Source organism: Adiantum capillus-veneris, chromosome 2, assembly GCF_014529385.1.
Source record: "Adiantum capillus-veneris isolate H3 chromosome 2, ASM1452938v2, whole genome shotgun sequence".
NCBI lineage: Eukaryota > Viridiplantae > Streptophyta > Polypodiopsida > Polypodiales > Pteridaceae > Adiantum > Adiantum capillus-veneris.
In genome coordinates, this window is record NC_140932.1 from 171,666,964 (window position 1) to 171,685,131 (window position 18,168).

Sequence of the window (18,168 nt, forward strand, 5' to 3'; positions counted from 1 at the left end):
ATACTTGACAACTCCTTTCCTTTCCCAAAAGAAGAGACTACTTACACACATAAGGCGGCATGCATAGAGAGCTCTTCTCCATCTATGCAGCCCCAAGACTTACTTACACACAACATAAGGAGAGAAGCCAAGCAAATAGACACCATGGTGCACAAAAAACTTTCTCAACAAACAAGCAACCCAATGAGCACAAAATATGAGAAGCTGCCAAGAATATGCTCACCAATTTTACATGTGTTTAGAGCAAAAGTGTGATGACGACACCCCAATTGCAACAATTTGCTGATCAAACCATGAGATAGATCATTGAACTTGATAGCCTTGCTCTCATATAGAATATACAATCCTTATTTAGGGATGAATATGGTAAGAGAAATGTTGGCAAGAGAATGGTAGCAATAGCATATTGATGCTCTCTCTATGGTGCCGCTTATGATAGCGAGCTTAGGAAATGGATAGGGAGACAAGAGGAGAGAGAGATTAGGGCTTCCCTAACCTTAGAGGAGCTTATTTGCAGCAATGGAGTAGGTGTGTGTATTTTTGTGCTTGCCAAAGGGCCTTTTTATAGCTGTACAAGACCTTGGGTTAGGTTAAACTTGACTAGGATAGGTAATTAACCATAGTTAGGTTCCCTTTTGACCATTCCTTCAATTATGCAAATAAGAGACTTATTTTTTCATTAAAAATAGCCTTTAAAGTCGTGGAGGCTCCATAAGGGTTGATAATGTATGTGGGCCCCACCATGATGTCCCTCCAGTGGCTCCTGCAGAGTGTCCCCATCCTGTTTGTTGTGTCTCTGGAAGCATCTTGAGCCGACCCCTACACATGCAAGTGGTTTTTAACTCCCCATTGGTATTTTAGAATGTTGGAGAAGTCAAGAAAACTTTTCACCTTTGTGGTTTACCTGATTGTAACTTTGACCTGCAGTAACAATGTCCGCAGCACCTTGTTTTCACCATAACTTTCAGCCTGTAACTCATAATTGGGTGCTGTAAAAGGCAAAGTTGACCTTCTCAAAGTGTTTAAGCTGATTTTGGAGTGTTCCTCAAGTATACCCACAAGCTAAGGCGTTCAAGATGCATCCAAAACACCTTTTGAACCAAGTCTCCTTGTAGGGGGCCCTTTAGCATGCATCCAAGATGTAGCATGCTTTTTCAAAAGAGAATCCACCTTAAACAAATGAGGTAGGCTCCAATAAAGTTTGATTTATTGGGGATATACATTATATTTAAGATTTGTTGACCAACACAAGTAAATGATCCAAGAGTTGGGTCACATAGTGGTGGGGAAGGGAAGGCCTACAAGGTTAACCCTACCCGTGAGAGAAGATGGGTAAGATAAGTGCCCATAAATTATTTATTTATAAATTATGGGATGTAGATAGCTATTTAAATTAGTAAAGGTAATTAGTTAAAAGAATATGCAGTAAAAAAACTAGGAGAGTAGAATTAAGTTTACTATTTACATTTAGCATGAAGAGAGAAATATGATGTAAATGCATAAAGATCTAAGAAGGGTAAGGTGTTTGTATGGAAAAAGGATATTACGGAAAGAGAGAATGAACACTAGGTTAAAACTTTGATAGAAAATATATACATTTGAGTAGAAATGTAGTTCAAATGCAAGGTTACCATTTAACGCTACTCACCGGCTAACATCTGAAGCAGTAAAGGTTGTCTTTACGGGTATTAGATGAGCCACTTTTGTGAGCATATCAACAACTACGAAAATAGAATCATAACCTCCTGTAGAAGGTAACCCTGTAACAAAATCCATACTGATGCATTCCCATTTCATCTGGGGTATGTCAAGAGGTTGAAGTTGCCCTGGTAACTTGATCCTTTTGGCCTTTATCCGCTGACAAGAAAGACATTGCCTCACATAGCGAAGTATGTCTCCTTTCATTCCAAACCAAAAATAACGCCTCCTGACAGCATGTAGAGTTTTAGCATAGCCTGGATGTCCAAATGTAGGGCTATCATGTGCTTCATACAGAATAGCCTTCTTTAGAGCTGGGTCTCTGGGTACACAGAGTCTATGTCTGTAGTAAAGACATCCTCCCATAAGAGAGTAATCTTTAGCTTTAGGCATCTTATTCTGCTGAACTAATGATACTATACGTTGGTACTCTGGATCTAACAAGGATGCTTCTTTGATTCTATCCCAGATAGGGTTATTTGGAATAGAGATAGCTCCGAGAAAGGATTTTCGGCTAAGACCATCTACAATTGCATTTTTCTCCCCTGGTCTATAGTTATGTCAAGGTCATATTCCTGTAATAGCTCTATCCATCGCCATTGTCGCATATTGAGAATAGGTTGCGTAAAAAGCTTTTGTGGTCTGTAACCAGTTGAAACTTGCGTCCGAGAAGATAATGTCTCCATAACTTCAGCGCATGTATAACCACTAAAAGTTCCAAATCATGAGTAGGATAATTCTTCTTGTGATCCCTCAGCTTTCGCGAAGTATACGCCACTGGTCTTCCTTCTTGAGTAAGAACTCCGCCTAAAACAAATTTGCTAGCATCTGTCGCTACTTCAAATTCTTTACTGAACTCTGGAAGCTTTAAAATAGGAGCTCAGACCAAGAATTCTTTTAGCTTAGCAAAGCTAGACTCGTGCTCGGTCCTCCATTCGATCCTCATTCCTTTCTTCAGGAGTTCCGTCAAAGGTGTAGCGATACGTGCATAATCCTTGACAAAAATCCTATACCATCCCGTTATTCCAAGAAATCCTCTTACTTCACTGACGGTGGATGGTTGAGGCCAGTCAATGATATCCTTGACTTTGTCTCGCCAGGTCCACTGAAATCCCTTCATCCGATATGACAAATCCAAGATAATTGACCTTTGGTGAGCAAAAGGTGCACTTGTTCTCTTTAGCGTAAAGTTGGTGTTCCCGAAGAAGATCAAGTACTTTGCAAACATGTTCTCCGTGATCTGCCTCGTTCTTAGAATAGATCATAATGTCATCAAATAAAACAAAGACAAAATAATCCAGGCCTACACGCACGATGGTCCTCGTGATCTTCTCCCCCAATTTTCATAAGCATGCAAACAAAGTGGTAGGATAACCACTCCCTCTCCCAAAAACTAAACCTTTTTGTTGATACCACTGTAAGAACCCCAGGGGACTACGTATGAGATCCACCTCCCTAACACCCTATATATAGACCGTATGGCTCACAGCCAATGTAATTGGATCTCGAGTCAGCATTTCTAAGGTGTCTAGGCCCTTGGCGTAGGTAGTTGACCCCTTGGGTTGCCCTTGCCTTACAGCCCTCATGAAAAAGAATCTTTCATGATCATCATAAAACCGTCATTCGATTCAAGGAAAGCTTGACATAAACATTGAATGCTCAACAACAAGCTAAAGATGAGCAAGCACTTGGAATCCTCATTGTAACATGCAACATATTGCTAAATCCTTTCAATGACAAATGTGTCATCTTGCTTGGTGACCTTGCCAAGTACCACCAATATGTAATCATCCAAAGGAACTTTTTACAAATTTCATATCACAAAATTTGTTAAAAAAGAAGGAAATAGAGAGAGAGAGAGAGAGAGAGAGAGAGAGAGAGAGAGAGAATATTTTAGTGTCTATAGGAGACCCAAAACGGTATATGAGACAAATGTTAAACTAGGGTGCATGGTGTGTGTGTGTGTGTGTGTGTGTGTGTGTGTGTGTGTGAGAGAGAGAGAGAGAGAGAGAGAGAGAGAGAGAGTGAGAGAGAGAGTGTAGAAGGCGAGGACCGTCCCAGCAGGCGGGAACTGCCCCTTAGAAGGTTGAGCAGCGGGAAGCGGAAACAACTACACTGGCAATAATTACCGCAGGCAGATACTGCATAAACTCTTGAGAGCTATAAATAAGACCCGCTACAATGTAATGGGGCTTCTTGTCTTTTTGGCTTTTGGCTTTCTAAGCACTTTTGGTTTACGAGCTCTTAGCTTTTGGCTTTCTAAGCACTTTTGGTTTACGAGCTCTTAGCCTTTAGATTCACCACTGGAATCATTACTCTTGTAATCATCTGAGCTTAACCCATTGTACATTGTACTAATTATCCTTGAACTATCAACTTGAATCTGCAAATACCATTTCCAATTTCCTAGTTCTATCTTTCATTTCAGTATGTCATTCCAGTTCAGTTATCTATCGCAGTCCAGTACTGAGTTCCAGTCTCACTAACTGAACTGATGAGATAACCAGTAGCTCTAAATTCTAACACTAGAATAAGCTGTCTGAAGAGACTAGCCTCAAGGGGTTCACCATTCAGTACCCCCCTATATAACGTGCGTTCGGGGGGTATTAGAAAAACCCCTCTTTTAATATGTTTGAATGAATAAAATGACCCCTTATTTCATGAAATTTTTTCAAAATTGAACATAAAAACCCCTCATTTTAATGTATCTTTGTTAAATTGCCCAACATTTTTGCATTTTAAAACCCCTCCTTTTGAACTCACGTTATACATTAACATGATTACATAGTGCACCCCCGGAGAGACCAGCTCCCATTCCATTTTGGCGATCACGATGGTTAGAGTTGATCGCTCTTCGACCAAAAAACTCTATCTCCCAATTAGAATTTTTAGCTATACACGTTGCCCAAAGTCAGTCGTGGTCACAAACCGTCAACCCGCTTGGGTACTGATTCTACCCGTGTCGACCCTATTCCTGAAGTATCAAAAAGAGAGTCTGATACTAAGAAGGACCCGGAGCATTACTATGGCTACTGAGGCAAAAGCCCCAGAACCAGTTATACTACGGGCAGTCACATGCAGTAAAGGGGTAGTCATTGAAGGAATTTGAGATGAGCCTATGAAACCAGTCAGTCCTGAAACTAGAAAATGAACTTAGCAGAGAGAGGTCTGGAAGGAAAAGGGCAAGGAGAAGGTAGTCGATGAATGGCAAAAGCAGAGAAAAATGGTAGCTAAGATCACAAAAGATCTTGCTAAGAAGCTACCAAAGCAGCCAAAAAGTTCTGATGCTCGAGTCATTCAGAAGATACAAGCCCAGTTCTTTGAGGAAAGGCAACCAGATCAATTAGGATTTGGAATCCCAAAGACTATGCTCCCTGCAGTACAAGGATTGGTGGACGATCTAGGGAACGTCAAATTAGATCTGACTCCGATGGGAAACACTGGATTAGGAAAAGAAGACACTAGGACAGAGGATTGGCACTGTGAAGAACATCTTGATTCCTCGAGTTCTTATAATAACTTTGATCAGAAGAGTGAAGAAATTCATGTCAAATTTGTGAAAGAATTTGGAAACTGACGGTTGAATTAGAAGACAGCAGGAAGACTTTGCCTGAAGCAACAAAATTCATCATCGAAGAAAGACTGAGGCCGATGCCAGAGTAGTTGACTTGGAAGCTGTCAGAGATGATGAAGTGCTAGTAAGTTAGGTAGACAACAAAGTCAGGAAACAATGGGAGCCGCTATCCGGTGTCATACTGGATTGAGGGGTAGGTGTAAACATCATGGGGGCACATCTTCAGCAAAGGCCACATCACAGATTTGAAACCAACACCCTTTAAGGTTCATATGGCCGATCATAGAGTTGTTCAGGCAACTGGTATGATCGAGAATATGCAAATAAGGGTGGGGAAAGAAAAATATAAAACCAACTTTCTGGTACTGGATGTTCAAGGAGCATATGGAATGCTACTGGGATGCCCATGGCTGCGGACATCACAGGCTATTCATGATTATGCCAATCAAATTCTGACAATACAGGGCATCAATAGGAGATTCAGATCCAGAAAAATAACACCAAAAGTTGGAAGAAGGCACTCCAACCAGAAGAGATTTGCCAGAAGTATGAGGTAAAGAAGATTGAGAGGATGCTGGTAGCAATCAATATTTTTCCATTGGCTGAAATAGATTTGAATGCAGTATTATTCAACAAGGATCATACTGAAAAGTAGAGGAAGCAATTTCTAGATCAGCTCACTGAACTGCATCCTGGAGAAAGACTAGTTCAGTTAATTGGACGGCCAGAAAAACTAGGCAACTCCAAAGAAGAATGCTTAGATTCCAGTTCACCAACGCCCACTGAAGAGGTGCACTGTGAAGAAGCTACTAGAATTCAAAATGATAGCACAGAACTGACAGGACCGTCCTAGGATTATGATGAGGAGTCAACATAAAGGAAGGGAGGTGGGCCGAATTGGTTGCTTCCAGATGAGAAATCGAAGAATGGAAACTGGGTTCTGAGGGAAGTCCTCGATTGATCAAAGTAAATAAGGATCTAAACCCAGGAATGAAAGAAAAAGCCCGACTTATGTTCCAGAAATACAAAGACGTATTCACATGGTAACATACTAATTTAAAAGGTGTAGATCCATAGGTTTGCCAGCACAGAATACCTCTGAAGCCAGATGCCAAACTAGTGCATCTGCAAAGGTACAAAATGAATCCGAACTATGCTAACAAGGTCAAAGAGGAAATTGACAACCTTTTGAAGGCTGGATTCATCACAGAAGTCGCCAGTAGTGACTGGCTATTCCCTATTGTGGTAATACCAAAGAAGAACGAAAAGCTCAGAGTCTATGTGGATTATCAAAAGTTGAATGCTCAAACCATCAAAGATCCTTTTCCATTACCTTTTATGGACATTCTTCTTGATGAGATTGCACGTCATGATATGTATAGCTTTATGGATAGCTACAGTGGTTATAATCAGTTAAAGATTGCTCCTGAAGATCGGAGTAAAACCACTTTTATTATAGAATGGGGCGTATTCATGTATTTAGTCATGCCATTTGGTCTCTGCAATGCTCCAACAACATTCCAACATTGCATGATGGAGATATTCAGTGAATTCTTGCACCGATTTTTAGCTATATTCATGGATGACTTCACTGTATTCTTGACTGAGGAGGAGCATCTACTGTTTCTGGAAATGACTTTCCAATGGTGTAAGGAGAAGCAGATATGTTTGAATCCATTCAAATTTGTTTTCCTGGACTAGAAGGGACAATTACTGGGGCATATAGTGTCCAGGAATGGCATAGAGATGGCCAATGATAAAATCCAGCGTGCTCCCAGTAGGCCAAGGCACCCCGCACAATATCTGAATTAAGTTCATTTTGGGAAAATATAAATTTTTACAGAAGATTTGTTCATATGTTTGCTTCCAAGGCATTACCTTTATATGAGCTCACCAAGAAAACCAGTAAGTTCATATGGACTATTGAATGTGAGGAGAGTTTCCAATGTCTTTAAAACGCCATTATCAATAAGCCAGTACTCTAACAACCGAACTGGGATGTTATATTCCATGTGCATGTCGATGCTTCCAGACTGGCAATGGGAGCAATACTGGCTCAACTAGATGGGAGGACTGATTATCCAGTGTATTTTACCAGTCGAAGATTCAATCAAGCTGAACAAGGATATACAACCACAGAGAAAGAAGCCTTAGGAATGGTTTTCAGTGCCACCAAGTTTTGACATTATTTATTGAGCAAACTATTTCATTTCTATGTGAATCATCAGGCATTATTATTTTTTGTTACCATATACATGTGTAGTGATGTGTGTGAACACACTAGGACCGCAAGGGCATTTTTTCCCTCTTTAGGAGGTTTTTCCCCTGTACATTGTATATACGCCCATCACTCTAGGGCTATCTATCTTTCCATTGCACACTAAGTAACATACTCTCAGTTGTGTGCCTTGAGCTTCCTTCATCTTCTCCAAATTGTGTGTGTTTCTCTGCAATCCTAATTCCAACAATTTATATCAGAGCAGGTTGCATCCTCCCGGGCTTAGTCGCAAGCAGCTCCAGCAAATGCCTGCTCATTTTCTCCGATTTTAGTGAGCTTTGGCGAGCCTTCGTAGGTCGACAAAGTTTTTGGGCATGCTCGTAGGGCTCAGTCTGCTCAGATTTCTGATTTGGGCTCATTTCGGCTTCGTTTCCACTATAGACAGTTCTGCACAGGCAATTTCATCATTTTGTGCAGAACTTCTGTCAGTGCCGTTTTTTGCATAACAGGTGTCTGACAGTATTTTATGGTTTGTGCTATATAACACGTGTTGTTCCCGCTTTGTTTCTCCTCTTTACGGACAGTTTTCACATCAGGTGCAATATTTACCATGGCTGACAACACCACAGATGTGTTCAAGATGTTTGCTACTAAGGACAGGTTGAATGGGGACAATTACCCTATGTGGGTTTACATGATGCAACGTGTTCTTGTGTCAAAGGGTGTCTGGAATATTGTGCAAGGCATTGATGTACGTCCTGGTTCTAAGGATGCAGGCAATGTTGAGGATGTTGCAGGTCTTGCTGCAAGAATTGCTGCTATTAGAGTTGTTTTGCCTACGACAGAACAATCTCGTTGGGATGTAAAGGATGCGCAGGGTCATGCATTGATTGTGTTGTCTGTGAAGCGCACCATTGTTCCTCACATTCGTTTAGCAAAATCTAAAAAACAGGCTTGGGATATTTTGGTTGGTCTTTATGCAAGTCTCAATGAGGCTAAAATTGCTTTGCTGCGTAAAGAGATGGAATCGAAGATTATGCATGAGGAAGATGATATGGACACTTTCCTTGCTGGTGTCAAGGATATCAATGAGCAACTTATTTCTGCAGGTGAAATCATTTCAGACAGTTCCCTTGTGCAGACTGTTCTTGATGCCTTACTAGATTCTTACCAGACTTTTGCTAGTACTTGGAGACTTATGACCCAAGGAAATCCTGAAGTTGTCAAGTTTGATGCATTATGCACATTGCTGTTGCAAGAGTCACTTTCCAAAAAAAAAACAGGACTAGGCAGCGTGAAGTTGAACATGCTTTTATTGCTTCTCAAAGAAAGGATGGTAACAACAATGCAGCCACTTCTTATGGTTCTGCTGTGAGTGGCAAAAATTATGTTCCAGATGCTTTTGCTAGCAGCAATTCTTCTGGAAATTCTGGTGATAAGGCAAAAAGAAGATGCGTTGCCATTATTGTAAAGAAAATGATCACTTGATCAAGCAATGTCCTAAGTTAAAGGCCAAAGAGGCTAAGAAGAAAGAGGGTGGTTCCACTGCAAATACTGGTTCCACTAAAAATGCAGCCATTGCTGAGTCTTCTGTGCAAGGAGGCAGTGCTGCTGATGTTGATGCAGAATGGATTTTTAGCACAAAGTGCACTTACAATCCTGTTGTCCATGATGCATGCTTTTGCTGCAGATTCACATGTGGTATTTCGACAGTGGTGCTACAAAGCACATACATCACATCATGAATTGTTCAACTCTCTCGAGTCTGTCCCTCATGGGACTTCAGTCACTTGTGCACACAATGCCTCTTATCCAGTTCAGGGGGTTGGAAAGATTGTGCTTACTACTGTAAGTCGCTGTTCTTTCCACTTGTTGATGCACTTTGTGTACCTGGGATCAAGAAGAATCTTTTGTCTATATCTGCACTTGCTAGACTTGGACTTGAAGTCAAATTTGTGGATGACAGATGTACAATTCACAATCTCAGTTTTGGTGATGAGATTGTTGCATTTGGGCTTTTGTGTTGTGGGCTATATAAGCTCACTTTGTATGACAAGTGGGGAATTTTTTTTGCAAATGCAGTTGTAGATTCAAGGGCTATTTCAGATGCAAAACTTTGGCATGCATGTTTTGATCATCTGAATTTTGCCAGTTTGTTGCGTTTATGGAAATCTGATATGGTTGCTTCTTTGCCGCCTCTTGAAGCACCTATCAAACATGTTTGTGAAGGTTGTATTTTGGGTAAGATGCAGCCTTCAAAGTTTCCAAAGGATGGTTCAGTTAGGGCCACATGCAGGTTGCAACTTGTGCACAGTGATGTTTGTGGGCCCATGCAAACTCCATCCTTGGGGAATTACCTTTACTTCGTGATTTTCATTGATGATTACTCCAGGCATGCATGGGTATTTCCGCTTAAAGCAAAGTCCAAAGTTTTTATGTGCTTCAAACAATTTCTAGCTATGGCTGAAAATGTCTCAAAATGCACTTTGGGCACCCTCTATTCCGATCAAGGGGGGGAGTATATGTCTCATGAATTTAATGCATTTCTGGCTAGTCGTGGGATAAAACATCAATGTACAGTGCCTTATACAGCTCAACAAAATGGTGTTGCTGAGAGGAAAAACAAACACTTACGAAAATGGCACGATGTATGGTCAATAGTCAAGCTTTACCGCATTCTTTTTGGCTTGAGGCCATCATGTGTTCCACTTATGTACTTAACCGGTGTCCTACAAAAGCTTTGCTGCCCATTATTCCATATAAGTCATGGAATGATAGAAAGCCTTCTATTGAGCACATGCGTGTTTTTGGTTGTTTGGCATATGCTTTGGTGCCACAAACACAACACAAAAAATTGGATGATAAGGCTATCAAATGTACTTTTGTTGGCTATAGTACTGAAAGAAAAGGTTACAGGTTGTATCATCCGCAAAGAAAGCGTATTCTGGTTTCAAGGGATATAGTGTTTGTGGAAGATCTTGTTCAGCCCTTGCTGTCATGTACTAGCGATAGTAATGTTAGTGGTGGAAGTTTGAATGTAAATTCCAATGAGAAAAATGTACAGCCTATGGGGGTTTTCGAAAATGTTACAGATCAGCCTATTACTGATGCAGATGTACATGATGTACTTGATGAGGAAAGGGCTGAAAATGAGCAGGCTAGAGGTATGCCAAAATGGCTAGTGCATACATTGCATGACAGTAACACCTTTGTCTAGTCATACTCAATTAGGATCTCATCATGCATCTTATGCATCAGATTGTTATGGTTTGGCTGTGTCTAGCTTACATGATGTTGAGGAACCTCTATCTTTTGATGAAGCACAAAATTCAGAAAACTGGATGACTGCCATGCAATCAGAATATGATGCACTTATAGAAAATGACACATGGACTTTATGTGATTTGCCTCTTGGCAAAAAGGCCATTGGTACGAAGTGGGTTTACAAGTTGAAATGCAAGACGAATGGTGAGATCGATCGCCATAAGGCTTGACTTGTTGCAAAAGGTTATGCATAGCAAAAAGGCATAAATTATGAAGAGATTTTGCCTCCCACTTGTTGTATGACTATTGTGCGTTTTCTATGTGCATTGGCAGCTCATTTTGGTTGGGATGTACATTAATCATACATTGTTACTGCTTTCTTGAATGGTGACATATTTGAGGAAGTTTATGTAACGAGCCTTGCGGTTTTGTCATGAAAGGACAAGAGGACAAAGTGTGCAGATGTAAGAAGGCTTTGTATGGGTTGAAGCAATCTCCTCATGCTTGGTATGAGAAAACTGACACTCATTTGGTAAAACGAGGCTTTCGTAATAGTCCAATAGAAAGCACATTGTATGTAAAGCGTGAGGGTGATGTACTTCTCATCGTGGTTCTTTATGTAGATGATTTTCCGATCAGTAGACCAAATGAGAGACATATTGCTGAATTTAAGGCTGATTTGAATGCTACTTTCAAGATGAAAGATTTGGGGTTGTTGCATCATTACTTGGGCATACAGTTTAAGTAGTGTGATGGTGGTATTGCCTTGTGTCAAAAAAATCTATGTAAGTTTGGACTTGAGGATTGCAAACCTATTGCCACTTTCATGGAAACAGGTTTGCAATTGAGTCCTCATGATGCTGGTGATCCTACAGATGTCACTCTTTACCAAACTGCTATTGGATGCCTCATTTATGTATGCAACACGAGGCCAGATATTCAGTTTGCAGTCTCACTCAACAGATTTATGCATTGCCCAGGGTCTAAGCATTGGCAGGCTGTCATGAGGATATTTCGCTACCTTAGTGGCACTTTACATCTTGGCTTGTTTTATCCCAAGGAGGGATCATTGCCGCTAGACTTACATGTTTTTTTCGGACTCAAATTGGGCTGGTTGATTTGACACATAAGTGTCCACAAGTGGTTTTGTTTTCATGCTTGGCAGGTCATGTATATCATGGTTGAGCAAGAAGCAACCTACTGTGGCCACTTCAATTTGTGAGGCTGAGTACAGGGCTTTCTTCACAGTTACGGTTGAGTGTGTATGGCTCAGACTCCTTATGGGTGATTTGGGTGTTGGACAGGACACTGCCAACACTATCTACACTGACAGTCAGAGCGCATTGACAGTTGCGAGGAACCCAGTTTTTCATGCTCGCACAAAGCACATTGAGGTGCATTACCACTATGTCAGTGAGAGGCTCTCAGTAGGAGAGATCAGCTTGGCTTATGTGCCAACACAGGACAACTCTGCAGATCTTTCCACAAAGGCATTGTCTTGTGAGAATCTCGAAGATTTCCGCAAATCTTTGGGCTTACTCGCCTTTGTGGACTGATCATGTCCTCAGGGCATGGCACTTCCCTTTACTCATGTGCCAACTCTAGTTCACCGCATCACTCCAGGGGGGATTTGTTACCATATACATGTGGTAGTGATGTGTGTGAACACACAAGGACCGCCGAGGCATTTTTTCCTTCTTTAGGAGGTTTTTTCCCCTGTGCATTGTATATACGCCCATCACTCTAGGGCTATCTATCTTTCACATTGCACACTAAGTAACATACTCTCAGTTATGTGCCTTGAGATTCCTTCGTCTTCTCAAAACTGTGTGTGTTTCTCTGCAACCCTAACTCCAACATTTTTTTATTAAAAAAGTTATTATTCAAGGAAGATTGATTAGATGGATGATGTTCCTGATAGAGTTTGAATTCCGCATATTCCACAAGCCCGGTAAATCTCGTTGTGGTGCTAATTTTGTGTCCAAAAGTACTGAAGGCTACTCCAAAATATCCTTGAGGGATGAGCTAGTAGGTGCAGAGCTGTTTCAGGTGACAACTGAGGAAAATACAAATCCAGAATGGTATAATGTATATCATTTCCTTTCAAAAGGAGGATTCCCAAAAAACTAGACTCAGAATCGGGAGGAAGCTTTGATTATTATGAGTCTGAAGTTCACCATCATAGGAGGATTTTTATATAGAGTGGGTGTAGATGGGGTTCTTCAAAGGTGTGTACCAATGGAAGGAAGATGCAAGTCATCTCTAAAGCACACGATGGGGATTCTGGAGGACACTTCTCCATTGATATTAGTTATAAGAAGATTTTGCAAGCTGGATTATGGTGGCAAACTCTGATAGCGGATGTACGAAGTTTTTGTAAGACTTGTGATATATGTCAGAGAATTTGCAAACCAACAACATCTGATATGACTCCACTGACTCTAGTGCAATCATTGGGAGTACTTATGGAATGGGGTATGGACTTCATGGGACCATTCAAGAAGGTCACTCCAAGGAAGAACTGGTATATTTTGATGGCTACCTATTATGTCACTAAATGGGTAGAGGCCAAGGCTCCCAGATAATACTGCAAAGTCCACTAATGTCTTCCTACTTGAAAACATTATCTATTGGTATGGATGCCCCATTGAGATTGTGTCTGATCAAGGGACACATTTTATCAATGATATGATGGAAATTTTGATGGAAATGCTCTCAGTTAAGCACAAGAAATTAACTCCTTATTATCCTAAGTGCAATGGTCAAGGAGAGAGTAGTAACAAAACCATCAAGAATATTCTCACCAAGATTGTTCAGAAGGAACCACATCAGTGGGATCTTAAGCTCGAGACTCCTCTATGGGCCTATATGAAAGCTTATAAAGTCACAACTAGAATGACACCTTTCAGAATGGTGTATGGTACTGAAGCTGTGGTGCCTATTGAATTCGTGATTCCTAGTCTCAGAATGGTGGTGGAATATGGATTGGATTTTAATCATAATCTTACACATAGACTGGAAGAATTAGTGCAATTGGATGAGTTGCGACAACGAGCCATGCTGGAACAGGAGATTGTTCAGCAACGGAGAAAGCACTGACATGATAGAAGAATCAAGGTTAGGGAGTTCTAGAAGGGAGACTTAGTTTTGCTTTATCAATCCAAACTGGGCCCTAGGAAACCAAATTTTAAGATAGCTTGGGCTGGTCCATATGAAGTCAACTGGGTATTTTCCAATGGCATAGTAAGGTTGAAGGGTTTATCTGGATTACTGCTACCAGGAGTTTACAATGGGGCCAAGATTAGGCCAATATCAAGCTATATTATTCTAATGAAAAAAAAGAGACTTCCAGAGGAGAAGGTATTGATCTTCTAGGTATTGATGGCCAGGGACTTTCAGACCCAGCCATTCTAAACATCTTTCATGTACAACCGGTACCAGAACCATTGAAAGTGCCAGAAAAGTCTTAGCGTGATAAAATAGTGCCAGTGAGACAGAGTCGGTAAAGTTTTAGAGTCAGTATCAGTTCTTATGAGGAAAAGGGCCAGTGGGAATGCATGCGATCTTCATTAAAGGGAACATGGGAAGAATTGGCCAATCCATGTGTGCCACGTCGTTGACAGTGCACAAAACTCTAGGACAGTAAGTAGTGGAGCTTTTATGGCGCGAACGCGTATAACAGTAAGGCGGGTGGAAATTCTTCCTCACAAGTCTCTTGCTTGATGCCTACCTGCTGTTACACACTCGCCATCGCCAAGCTCTGAAGACTCTTCACTACAACCAAAAACCTTCTCCTCAAAAGACTCTGCTGATCCCTGTCTGTCCTTACCCAACACACCTTATTGCTGCTTTGAATATACAAGTAAGTGTTCTTCCTCTACAGACTTACCATCCTCTCAGTGTATGGGTAGAAGGAAAATGTCAGAGAAGATGCAGTGATACAATGGTTGAAAACGCAGCAATTATCAACTGTCTTCAAGCCTCTCTACCACTTATCCCTTAGCAAGATACAAAGATATGTGTTTATTGAGTAGGCAAAATCGTTGCTGCAGCTATGGGATTTGTATGTGGTCGTATAGGCTACATGGCTAGATTTTGACACAGCCATTATCAAGCAGGTTCTTGATTCTTTTAATGTTGATGAAGGCAGTGCCATGGTCAATGGTGTAAAAATCACAGCAACACCTGACGACTTTGCCTATGCTTTCAAAATGCCCAATGAGACAAAGCCAACCACAACGTCTGGAGAGCAGATAAGTCTAGCTATGAAGGAGGATGAAGCAGCGAAAAAGAAAAGAAAGGCTGGTGCACAAGGGCTTCCAGTAGCAGGATTAGATATCCCCTTAGCCTATAGGTTTGTTGCTGAGGCTGTTAGTTTGAAGAACAATCCCACATATGTGTCAGAGAAGATGTTTGTCATGCAACTCACAAAAAGGCTAAATGCTAAAGCTAAAATGCCAGATCTTGTCTCACAATGTGTTACAACAGACTCCCAAGTTGAAATATTAGAATGTACTTAAGGCCTGGTATGTCTGGAAATTTCTATACTGGGCAACTGCTCCTGAAGCCTCTTTCCACGTAAAGATGTCCGAAACCCATTCTAGCCACTAACAATGTAGAGCTATCTTCAAACGAAGAGGCTCCAAGCGATCAATTGGCCCTAACCGGACAGAAGAGGAAGGCCACACATGTGGAGGCCAATGGTTCAAAGAAACCAAGGATTATGTTGGCAAAAAGCACTCCTTTACTAAAGCAACTAGAGAGTTAGGTCAAGCCCTTGCCTACTGAAAAATCCTCAGTAGGCCAGACTTCAGCCATACCTGAAGAGTAGACTCCAGCACTGGAAAAGGCCAGCAAGAAACGTCAAGCACTAAACAGGTGGCGGTCAGTAATGACAAAGGAAAGGGCCTAGCACCTGCCAGTCCGACTACCAAAATTCCTTTCAGTAATTTGGGTTTATCCATATCCAAGAAGGATCGATTGTAGCAATTACAACATAACCCTCTCAAAGGTCAATTGATTTTTCAAAAACCAGATTCGACAGCATTACCATACATGGATCTCATCATGGTTTATGAGCCAGTTCAGTTTGACTCAGCAACAGTAGCTGATGGATGCTCGGTGCTTATCCAAACATCATGGAGCACCATTGTCAATGCCTTAGGACGACAGATGATGGGACACGTCAGCTTCCAATGAAGAGGTGTCTAAGCTGAAAGAAGAACTGGAAAGCAGCCAACAACAGATTCAGAGACTTCAGAAGGATATAGGCGCACAATCTCTCAGGCATGGTATTGTTGAAAATTAGTCATCAAGAACAATTAAGAAGCTGCAAGCAAAGCTGTTCAAGCTAGAAGAAGAAAATAAAAAGATAAATGAAGACAAGGAAACAACCTTACGAGATGCTGACAGATTCTAGACTCTGCTACAAATGAAGCGTGAAGACTTCAACGCATTGCTGACAACCCACACTGCATTAAAGGCTTCCCTGATAGAGAGATATATCTATAATAATCTTGCTGATATTTTGACTCCACAAGGCAATGTAACTATGGATATGGAAAATTTGAAGGCACTCATGAAGACTTTGCAGAGTTATTTACAAGAAAAGCTCTTTGAATACAACACAGCTTTAGCAAATCAGTCCATTATAGATTATATCGTTAAGCAAAATGATCGTGATTAGGATTCTGAGAGGGGAGAAGAGCAGAATGAGGAAGGGGAGGACAACCTGATGATGATGATAATTTTTCCTCCTTCCCCATCCTCACGCTCTGGAGTCGATGGATCAACTGCCACACGGGGGAGTGAACCCAACAAGGACCAGCCAGACCAACATAAAGACCAGCAGTCCTGTGACCAATAGTCTGATGATCAGTAGCAAGGCAACGGACAACACAATAAGGGCCACACTAGAGATTCTCCAGTACACCAGTCACGGTACATTCCATATAGCAAAGGAAAATCCAAAGTTGTGAGTGAGTCCTTTAAGGCTGATAAGCAACACTCCTTACAGCTCATCACACTAAACAAGAGATTAAGACATCAACAAGCTCCTATTACTAGAAAGCATTCGAAGGGTGATACTCTTATCTTTGATCTGGAACGCTTCCAAAGGTTGTATGTAGGAGCCAGAGAAATGATTCACCATTGGAAATGGGCTGCCATTTATTATCAAGAGCTGTGGAAATTACTTGAGCATCCTAGCAAGATCCAGCTACTAGAAAGGGTACCTGAGTGGACACTGACTTATGATGATATGACAGTCAATCCACATTGGCAGCGACCATTCAGTGCAGATCGACACTCTCTAGCTCTTGGGCTGGATCTATTGCTAGGAAACTGACCTACATACAGATGTATGAAGGAGGTCAAGACTCAACTGAAAGAAGTCTTGCTTCAAATGAAAATTGCCAGAGGAGTTTTGGATTAGAGGGTACATGCCATCATTGAAGATCAGTCTTCTAGCAGTAAAGGACCCCAAACTCAAATGACAGTAGGAGAACATGCAACTGCTCTTTAAAAACTCTTTCAATTGGTCCTAATTACTAGGAAGATGAGAACCAAGCTGTTCTCAATTTTTTGGATTTTGTGCCTGATTCTCCAGTTCTCTTGTATGCATTACCTGCTAAAGAGGCTGAATTGCCTAGATTTTTTCCAGCTTTGTATCCTTAACATCCAGAACCAGTGGATCGACTCACTTACTTCAGCATCACTAATAAACTCCAGAACTGGTATGAGCGAGCCACTATAGAATGGAAAGCCTGGCAATCATTGATCAATGACGCCCTCAAAATGGATACTGTCATGGATCTAAAAGGAGAAATGCAGAAGGTCAAACTTTGTATGGGACAATGGAAGATCCAGCTTTGTGGATTAACGAAGATCAAAAATCAATTACTTCAACTAACTGTGGAGTCTTCCAAGATTCTTGAAAAGTATATCACTACAAAACCAGGACTAGGACCACAATACAGAGAGATGGTTGAGATTCTCTTTGAAGCTATAATTAAGATGAATCAGCCTCTTCCGCAAGGATGGATCCACACAGCCTCACATTGTCATAAATTGGCCAGAACCCGTCTGACAAAGGGCAGACGCAGTCTGTATGATCCCGACACCAAAACCTACAACGCCCTCACGCCTTAATGAATTTGAGATGTCCACTGAAAGGCGAGATCAGCTTGAGCATGAGGCCATTTATTAGACTTATCCATAAGCACAATGCTGGCATTGGGCCTTCTGAGGAACCAACACAAAAGAAGGGCAAGAGAAAGCGGGTTCAATGGAGGGATACTGGGTAGTTCCATCTCAGAATCAAGAGGTGGATTTTTCCCAGTTAGGCACTGGAATCTCCTTGGATAGGCACCCTTGGGATTACAACTATACGGGTGTCAAGCACTCAACAAGCATG